Raw genomic sequence first — 9,669 nt, forward strand, 5'->3', positions numbered from 1 at the left:
TTCCCGGCGTATCGAAAATTCCACAAGACTTCTTTCCACGATATTTTGGCTGACAGCCTTACAGCCATCTTCAGATGCCTGCTGGCTGAAGATGGCTGTAAGGTTGTCAGCTGAAATATCGTGGAAAGAAGTCGATGAGATCCGGCTGCAATCCCGAAATCTTGTGGAATAAGCTCTTAAACAGTTGGACACACTAACTACCACATCAGAGTATATTTAATCTCTTATGAAATTTGTTCTGAATAAACTTTCATAGGCAAAAACAAGAGTAACATTCACAGACATACTGCTCAGCAAAAAGGTTTGCACCCCCTTAGCACTTACACAGTTTTTTAAAATTTTTATTTACATTTTCAAAAATCTCTTTCTGAACCCTCTTTTGACCACAGGAATCATTTTTTACAGCCACCTGTGTATCTGAGGTAAAAGTAAACCTGCATTCTTAATGTAGTTTAGTAGAGCACACAATGTCTCTAAAGTTTCCGGATAATGTTATGTGTTCTCTGCCCAACTTACTAACAAGTCATTTCAAGTTTAGACTGTGCATACTTTGCCACTCTATGGCAAGAATGGCTGCTAGCTGGGATTATGGCTTTAAGGATTCTTCTCTGCTGAGTTTGCCAACAAGGAAACTGTCAATGAAACTTTCCCATGTTCATTGTTTCATTGATGGCTATATGTGATAGTTACTTACATATAGTGATGCAAACTTTTAAGAGTCTTAAAAAAAAAAAAAAAAAAAAAAAAAAAAAAAAAAAAAAAAAAAAAAAAAATCAGGAATCTGCTGTCCACAGGACTTTTGTAGAGATGGACTATGTCAGACACCTGCACTTCTTTGCTCTTTGTACATGCATATTATGTACATGTTTTTGAAGTTGGGCTTTATAGAGCACCCAATCTGCTTACTGCATGCCCAATACAAAACAATCTGTCCATCAGTAGTGAAAGTGTTGTCCATCAACATTTGTGAGATCGCGACTATGACTGTCTGAGTAAACAACTAACTTGGATTTCCTAAGATATGTATTTCTGCCATTACTGCCTTTTGGAGCAATGCTATTTCTATATTTTGGTATATCAGCAGTGTCTGTTAGGTGGCAATCAGTATCATTAAAGTCTTCCTTGTTTGCTTTTAAACCATCTAGAATGGCGAAATTGTTCTGTAGTTTTTTAGACCTAGGCCTGCTGTAAGCACTTTGTCATTCACAGTTTTTGTTTTCAAGAGGATTCCTCAATACTTGCTTTAGATTTTCCAGAACTTCTACATATTTTCTAGCAGCATTACCAGAGATCTTAATTAAGATGATAACAGTCATAAACTCGTAAGAAATAAAAAAAGAAAATGAAACTGATGTTCACAACATACAGGACTACAATAAAGTGGTTGTCAATGTAAATAGTGGAGGAGGGGAGGCTGGGGGGGGGGGGGGTGTGTGTTTGGGGAGGAGACCAAACAGCAGGGTCATCGGTCTCATCAGATTAGAGAAGGATGGGGAAGGAAGTCGGCCATGCCTTTTCAAGGGAACCATCCTGGCATTTGCCTGGAATGATTGAGGGAAATCACGGAAAACCTTAATCAGGATGGCCAGATGTGGGATTGAACCATCGTCCTTCCGAATGTGAGTCCAGTGTGTTAACCACTGTGCCACCTCACTTCGTAAAGGTGGAGAAGTTGCAGTATATGTACACAACTTAAATGAGGGATTTTATTCCATAGACAGTGGATGACTAGAGAAATGCTATTTGAATTAGCAGCAATACAAATAATGTTCAAATGTAAAAAGTATTTGATATTAGGGATGTACAGATCACCAAATAGTCAGCTAAGTGGTTTTCTAAAGTAACTAGAAGCTCTGTTGGACAAGGCTGTTAGGTAATCCCCATACGTAATATTGGCAGGTGATCTAAATATTAGCACACTGAAAGAAAACTGTTATACAAGGAGTTTCAATGACCTGATCAACACTTATGATCTAAATATAGTAGTGAACAGTCCCACAAGGTGCAGTAAAGATACATAGATATTAATAGTTCATGTAATTATCAATGTACCACAATACAGATAAAAAGGACAGGTCAAAAAACAGCCATTGATGCCCACAATGGGATATTATAAGAGATGTCAGGTAAGATAATGTATTAGAAAAAATCTTTAAAGAGCTGTGGCAAACAAAACAAGCAAACCTGTAGAGACTACAAAGATTAATGCAGTCAATAGATTGGAGCTATATATACTTAATAGGAAATATAAATAAGGCATGGGAAACATTTGCCAAAACATTATCCTATTACATAGGTCTTGCATGTCCATTAATATGTAGAAACTCAAATGAAAAGTGCAACAAAAACTGGGTCACAACAGATGTAAAAGGAAAGAGGGAAGCACTAGAAATTATGTGTGACCGATCTCCGATAAATCCGACACAAGCAAACAGTGATGTCTACTGGAATGAGAAGAGATCTCATAATAAATTGATAAAAGAAACGAAATCCAATTTTTACATATAAAAAACTACCACTCCTAATAACACAAAGATCCCCATATGTCTCACATAAAGAAAAAAGGAAAGGTATGGACATAAAAAAACATAACTACCATGGAAAATGTGAAGGGAATCAGGAACCCTAAAGATGTTGGTAATATTTCAATCCAATAATATGTTGAGGTAGTGGACAAATTAATAAAGCAGAACTCTCCTGACACAAAGTCCATACAAAGGACTCTTCATGAGACAGATTGTTTGTTTCTTTTCCCAGTAAATAAACCTGAATTATTAATAATAATACACTGATTAAAAAATACTGAGAGACTAGATGGTATATCTGCTAGACTAATTAAATGCTGCATGCAGTCAGTAGTCAAGCATCTTTTCTCATAAACCTAGGTATAGTAGAAGGAATACTTTCATGTTTAAAAAAGAATAAAATGTTCCCTATTTTCAAAGGAGACAGCAAGGAAGATATGGGATATTACTGACTAATAACTATTACACGTGTCTTACCTAAAATAATAGAAAGTGTAATTAAAGACCGGATGGTAAATTTTGTAGAAAAATGCAATACTTTGAATGGTGCACAGTATTGGCTTAGGAAGAGTAGATCCACCAGTTCTATCAATAGCTAAATTTACAGTGTGTGTAACTAAGGCACTAGATCAACAAAAGAAAACTTGTAGTATGTTTCTTGAGCTTTCAAAAGCCTTTGACTGTGCATGCCACAACATATTATTAGAAAAGCTTAAGTGTTACGGTATAGGGGGAAAGCAACCGATATCATAAAATTGTTCTTGAAAAATAGAGAACAGTGTGTAAAAATGAAATAAAATGTGGACAATACTATTACAATTGTCTATTCAAATTTTGAATTTGTTAGATATGGACTGCCTCAAGGATCAGTGTTTGACCTAGTACTTTTTTATATATATATTTGATATGCCTGAAATAGTAGGTGGAAATGCAATCATATATGCAGATGTCATTTCATTTGTTATAAGTAGTATATCAACAGGTAACTTACAAAAGCAAGCTTCTCTAAATATGGAAAATGGAAACAGTTATTTCTGAAGAAATAATCTTTTTATTACTGCAAACAAAACCACTTATTTGTAAATACAAGAAAAGAAATCACTTTGCTTGAACAATATTACTGTCGAGCTTGGAGACTTGATCTAAAAGAGACAGAAACTCATAAATTCCTGTATGTGAGAATCGATAGGTCATTGACATCAGGGTATCATGTAAATAACATTTGTGACAAAGTAAATTCAAGTATATTTCTAATGAGAAAAATGTCAAGGGCAATAAACACATAACTAGGACTAACAATATACTGTGGGCTGGTCCATCCACAAATTTCATATGATATCCTGGTCCAGGGAAATTCTGCAAATGTGCACATACAAAGACCACTAAAGCTACAAAAGAAGGCTGTAAGATGCATAAGAAAATTATCTCCTAGAAGTTCCTGCAGGAATAAATTCAGGGAATTAAACAACTAACAGAAAATTACTGTACATATAAGAAACATTATTTATGTAAAATGTAGCCACACTGCATCATTAGACAGACTATTTTATCACAAGAAATAAAACGATTATAATACTGAAGGTAAAATGGTTCAAATTAACTGACAAAGAGCCTGTAAAATTGGGTGCCTTCTATACAACAGTTATCCAAAATATATAAAGGTAATAGAAAACATGTCTGTTTTCAAAATAAACTAAAGTGTCAATTGATTAAGAACTGTCCTATAGTGTTGAAGAATACCTTCAAGCTAAAAATTAATGTAATGTTTCATGCGTAAAGAGGCAAATATATGAAGTTTTTCAGAAAGCATAAGGTGATTTTAATCTTTGGTAATTCTGTATGTAAATCAATGTGATTTTTAGATGCTTGTATTTTAGGGATTAATTATGAAGAAATTGGTCATTTTCATGATGTATGCATGTGGCTGTGTAGTTCTGAAACTTATGATTGTGTAATTTTTCAGACTTCATGTAGACAAGATCAGATCATCGACTTATAAAAAATATGGGGGGGCTTACTGGGGGTCTTGCCCCATTAAATTTTCTGAATTATAGATGAAAAATAGTGAGTTTTAAAGTTTTTTAATCATTTTAGAGTCATATGATAAACATTAGAACCCCGAAAACTGGACTCTCGATAACTCGACACTGCAGGAAACTCGACAAGCCTGACACATTTGTTTGGCATTGAAAAAAGAAAAAAGGTGTAAACATGCATGGTATTTTAGTGAAAAGCTATTTAATTTACAGTAATAATCATGCTTACAGACTATTACAGAGCAGTGAATATATAGCTCTGAAAAGACTGAAATTATATTTAAATAAATCCTAAACTATCATTAAAAGAATTAAATATAAAATTTTGCTGTCACGCAGTAATAGCACATTCATTAATAAGTGAAATAGCTAATTTAAGCTTACTTTGAATAAGACTCGGGGTTCATTAAATAAAAACATCTCAAAGTTAATGCTTTAATACAGTTAATAAAGTTAATACAGTATGCCTAATACTTTTAGTCAAAAAGTATGTAAATAGCGGGTTTTAATTGGGTCTTGCACCCTAAAAATATTTAAGTATTTGAAAATAACTAATGCAGTACTATAGTAATACAGGATGAAACTAGTATTAATATTTTGAAACTGAAAATTTAACATTATGTACGTATTTAATTCTCTATTTTATAAAGATTTTTAATATTGCTCTCAATGTCATTATTAAGGCTAGCATGTCTTTAGGAAGGTGCAAATGTTGACCATCTGACTGGATTACTGAATATGAAGTTGTTGATGACTGGTCAGATAAACAATTCATCCAAAACATCTCAGTGGGCATGAAGAACAGCCAAGTTATTCAATTGCTTCTGTACCATTGTTGATCGGAGATATGACATCAGATGTCCAAGGGTGGAAACGACCATTCTGCTGTTGCTGTCATAACTGGAACTACTTGGAGAAGCTTAATGCACTTCACTACTTTACATAACATTTCTCCAAGTGCAGGCTCTTGTGTAATGCACTTTCTTTCATCACACATGTTTTTTTAAGACTAGTTGCTTTTTATTAGCGATGTTGGCTGACATATTCAAGTGTAAGTGCAGTCTCTCTATGTCTATGTCATTTTTGAAAAACTCAGTTGATTTCTCCAAATTTGTTTCACCTCTGTTTACTAAAAGCAAGCACTCTTGTTCAACTGCAATGACCTGTGTGAACCCAATGGAAGCAAACTGCTCATTAGTGCAAGATTGCACCATTTCACAAACTTCAATGTAAAGAGCTTTGTAGTATTCCTTTGGGGTTTTGAAAGCGTATGGTGAGTTGGCTTTGTTGTTTGCATACTTCTTTGGTATGAAGGAATGTCAGCTTGTGAAGGTTTTTCTTTTAAACACAATTCCCAAAAGTGTTCAGAACTATCACACCTTCCATTCAATATACAAATCAAGCTCTCATATGTTTTTCCAGATCAGCAACACTTAGATGAGGGCATTGAATTTTTTCATTGACATCCTCTTCTGGGTTCATTGCATGGTAATAAAGATGTAAAAAGAAATAAGTTGTGAATTGTAACATTGACTCAAGGTAGCCTGCACATTTGTAACCTCCCTCTGTTTGTCCTCTGCAGAAAATGTTTCAAAAAACTCTAGAAGTTCTTCAAAGTTTTTCAATATTCTCAAGATAATAGAAGCTTGCATAGTCCATCAAGTAGGGCAAAAGGGAGTAGACCAGCGTAGTTATTGGTGCTCCCACAGTGCATGCTTCTGAAAAGTCCCATCCCTTTGTTGGGTCCCTTATGGTGATTATTAAGTCTTTGGCTAAAGCCATAATATCCCTCATAGATGTAAGATGGCGGAGACTGTCTACAACTGCCAAGTTTAAACTATGAGCAGTGCAGTGTACATAACGTGCTTTTGGTTGTACATCCAAAACTAACTTTTTTGGTCCTTTGAACTTACCTCTCATACTTGAGGCACCCTCATAACACTGTCCTCTTAAGCTATCCACTGACAAATCAAGATGAGCAAACATGTCTTTTAAACAGATTTGTCATTCATTGTTGGGGGTCTTGTATAAGCCAAAAAAGTCTTCATTGATGATTAAGGAATCACTGACAGTACGAATACAAAATGACACCTGTTAATGAATCAAAGAATACTTGTTTTGTCAACCATAATAGAAAAATGTTCAGTCTTCTTGATTCAAGGCAATACCTTTCTCAACACAGACTTTCCTAGTAGATCAATGATCTCATTTTGAATATCGTGGGATGTCCACTTATACCCCGAACGCCCTAACCAATCTTTAAACTCAAGTATGTCATTCTTAAAGAGTTCCAACAATTGAAAAAAAATTGAGTTTACATCTTCACGCCTTCAAAGTGCTAGTCCTTGTCATCATAGAAATTGCATGGTAGTAAAAACTGTCTCAAGAGCTAAACAGCCTGTCTTCATATCACTATCTAACTGTTCATTCAATTGAGAGGCCACACTTTAGTTAGTGATAGAATTTAGTTTCAGAACACGTTCCTTATATGTAAACATATTTCCATGAAGATGGAATTATTCCAAAGCCTTTTTCCAGTTAGAAAACCCTACAGAACTAAATGAATCTTCTTTTTTTAAGAAAATTGTAATAGATTTTTAGCATCTGTCTCTTTGCAGGTTTTTCAAAAAACTTTTTCAATAGATGCTTCATATTCTAGCCATGTATATTTGATCAACCAAGACTTCTGAAATGATCTTTCCATACTGGACTGTCCAGGTTTTGACTGTGAACGGTTCTCGCCTGAAGAGTACAAAGCAATTGATGACACAATAATTGTTGGAGGTTGACTTGCAGTATCATCAACTTCCAAGTGCGCCCTTTTGGTAACAAATTAATCCATTGTAAACTTAATTCACAATACACTAAGAAACTAAAGCAAACAAATAAAATATAGTCATATAAAATAGTCCACTAAAGTCGGAACAGTAAACACATCTGCAGCATGCACTGAATGAAACTATCCACACTAAATGAATGCGACAGCTGCATGGGCTTTATATAGCTGCGTCGTCGTAATCTCTTGAAGCGTCTAGGCGACATGAGGTGGAGGGTTCCAGGCACTTTTGCTCCAGTCCTTTTGATGTTGCCGCAGCCACAGCGCTGGCCCACTGGTGCCAGACTTTATCCAGGACAAATTCTAAGTGTTCCCGCACCACCACATCACTATCATGATTCATACCGTTCGTTTTCAGTTAACCTGCTTACTACCATAATAATTATTTGTTTTAACTCATTACTGAATGTATTTTGAAAGGTATCTATCATCAAACAAGGAAAATAAAAAATTCCCACATAATTTTGTGATTTCACAAAGCATAATGTAACTAAAAATTTTCTTAAATTATTGGATGGGCTTGCCCCCCCCCCCCCCCCCCCCCTCCAAACAAATGTTTGAGGGGGCTCGGGCTCCCTCAGGCCCCATGGAGTTGGTGCCTGTGGCCTGTGGACATGATGTGTCCAATGTCATTCAACAGAATGGCCACAGACATAAATAAACTCTTTGGGAAACTTTTTTTGATGCCTGCACTCCATAGCTCTGAATTGGTGGAAGTGAAAACTCTGGAAAACTTTGAGCCATTAATTTTTTGTTTGCCTGACTGTCAGTCTTGACAGCCATTTATGAAACACAATAATGACTGCTACAGTAATAAAAGTAGTAAATTTATACTTGATTTTAGGAATTAAAATTCTGACTCTCAGAAAAATTAAAGAGCAGAACACCTTGATTACTGATCTCAAAGTGCAGTTAACCATGTTTTATTACAGTAGAATGTCATTTTTATAGATAATTTACATCCAGTCTTAAACATTTATGGCAAGTTGGATTTGGATGTTTTTCTGAGGGTGCAGCCTACTGAAGGTGTAAAGAAATACGAGGAGTAAACAACAATAATATGTAATGTTAGGTACTGTAAAGTTAAAATGTGTTAAATTAGATTAGATTAATTTTTCATTCCATAGACCCATAAAAGAGGGAATCCTCCTGGATGTGGAACATGTCAGATAAACACATTACAAAAATGTAATTAGAGAAACTTGAATTTCATTAACTTTAATGATCCTCAGTCAATAAACAATAAAATTATGTACATGAATTAAAATTTAAACTTCTAATATTTACAGGTTTAATACCTACATCTGCATTGATTAAATCCATTCGCTAGTTTCTTGGCTATTACAACCAAGTATTGTCAAAAATGAAAGTAAATTATTCATTTCAGTGATCCTCGGTTAAAAACAGTCAGATTATGTACAAATTTTGAAATTAAACTAACGCTATTTACAGACTTAAGACTTACATCTGCTTTCCATACACCCATCATTCACACAGTAGGTAGTTACTTGGATGTTACAACCAAGTATTGTCAAAAATTAAAGTACAATAAATTTTCATTACTACTGCACTTGTTGAGAAACTCATGGATGGAATAGAAGGAGTTGGCCACCAAAAATTCTTTTAAATTATGTTTAAATTGTGCCTTGCCTGAAACTAAACTATTAATGGTTGCTGGTAACTTATTGAAAATATGCGTTGCTGAATACTGGACTCCTTTCTGGGCAAGAGTAAGTGATTTTAAATCTTTATGTATATTGTTCTTATTCCTAGTATTGATACTGTGTACTAAGCAGTTAGTTGGAAAAAGTGATGTATTATTTACAACAAACTTCATTAAGGAATAAATATTCTGAGCAGCTGTGGTTAATATGCCCAGTTCTTTGAACAGGTTTCGACATGATGTTCTTGGATTTACACTACTCTGTACTCTAAAAATTTTTTCTCTGTTTGTGAAGTTAACCCAAAATATGATACCATATGACATAATGAAGTGAAAATAAGCAAAATATGCCAGTTTTTTTATATTTATATCTCCTATGTCTGACATCATTAGCATTGCAAACACAGATTTGTTTATATGCTTTAGCAGTTCGTTAGTATGTTGCCTCCAACTGAATTTATTATCAAGTTGTAATTCCAAGAATTTTACACTCTCAACTTCTCCTATTTCCATGTCATCATATTTTATACACACACTAGAAGGAAATCTCTTGGAAGATCTGAACTGCATATAATGGGTCTTTTCAAAGTTTAATGACAGTGATATGAA

This window comes from Schistocerca americana, chromosome 1 (genome assembly GCF_021461395.2).
Source record: "Schistocerca americana isolate TAMUIC-IGC-003095 chromosome 1, iqSchAmer2.1, whole genome shotgun sequence".
Classification (NCBI taxonomy): domain Eukaryota; kingdom Metazoa; phylum Arthropoda; class Insecta; order Orthoptera; family Acrididae; genus Schistocerca; species Schistocerca americana.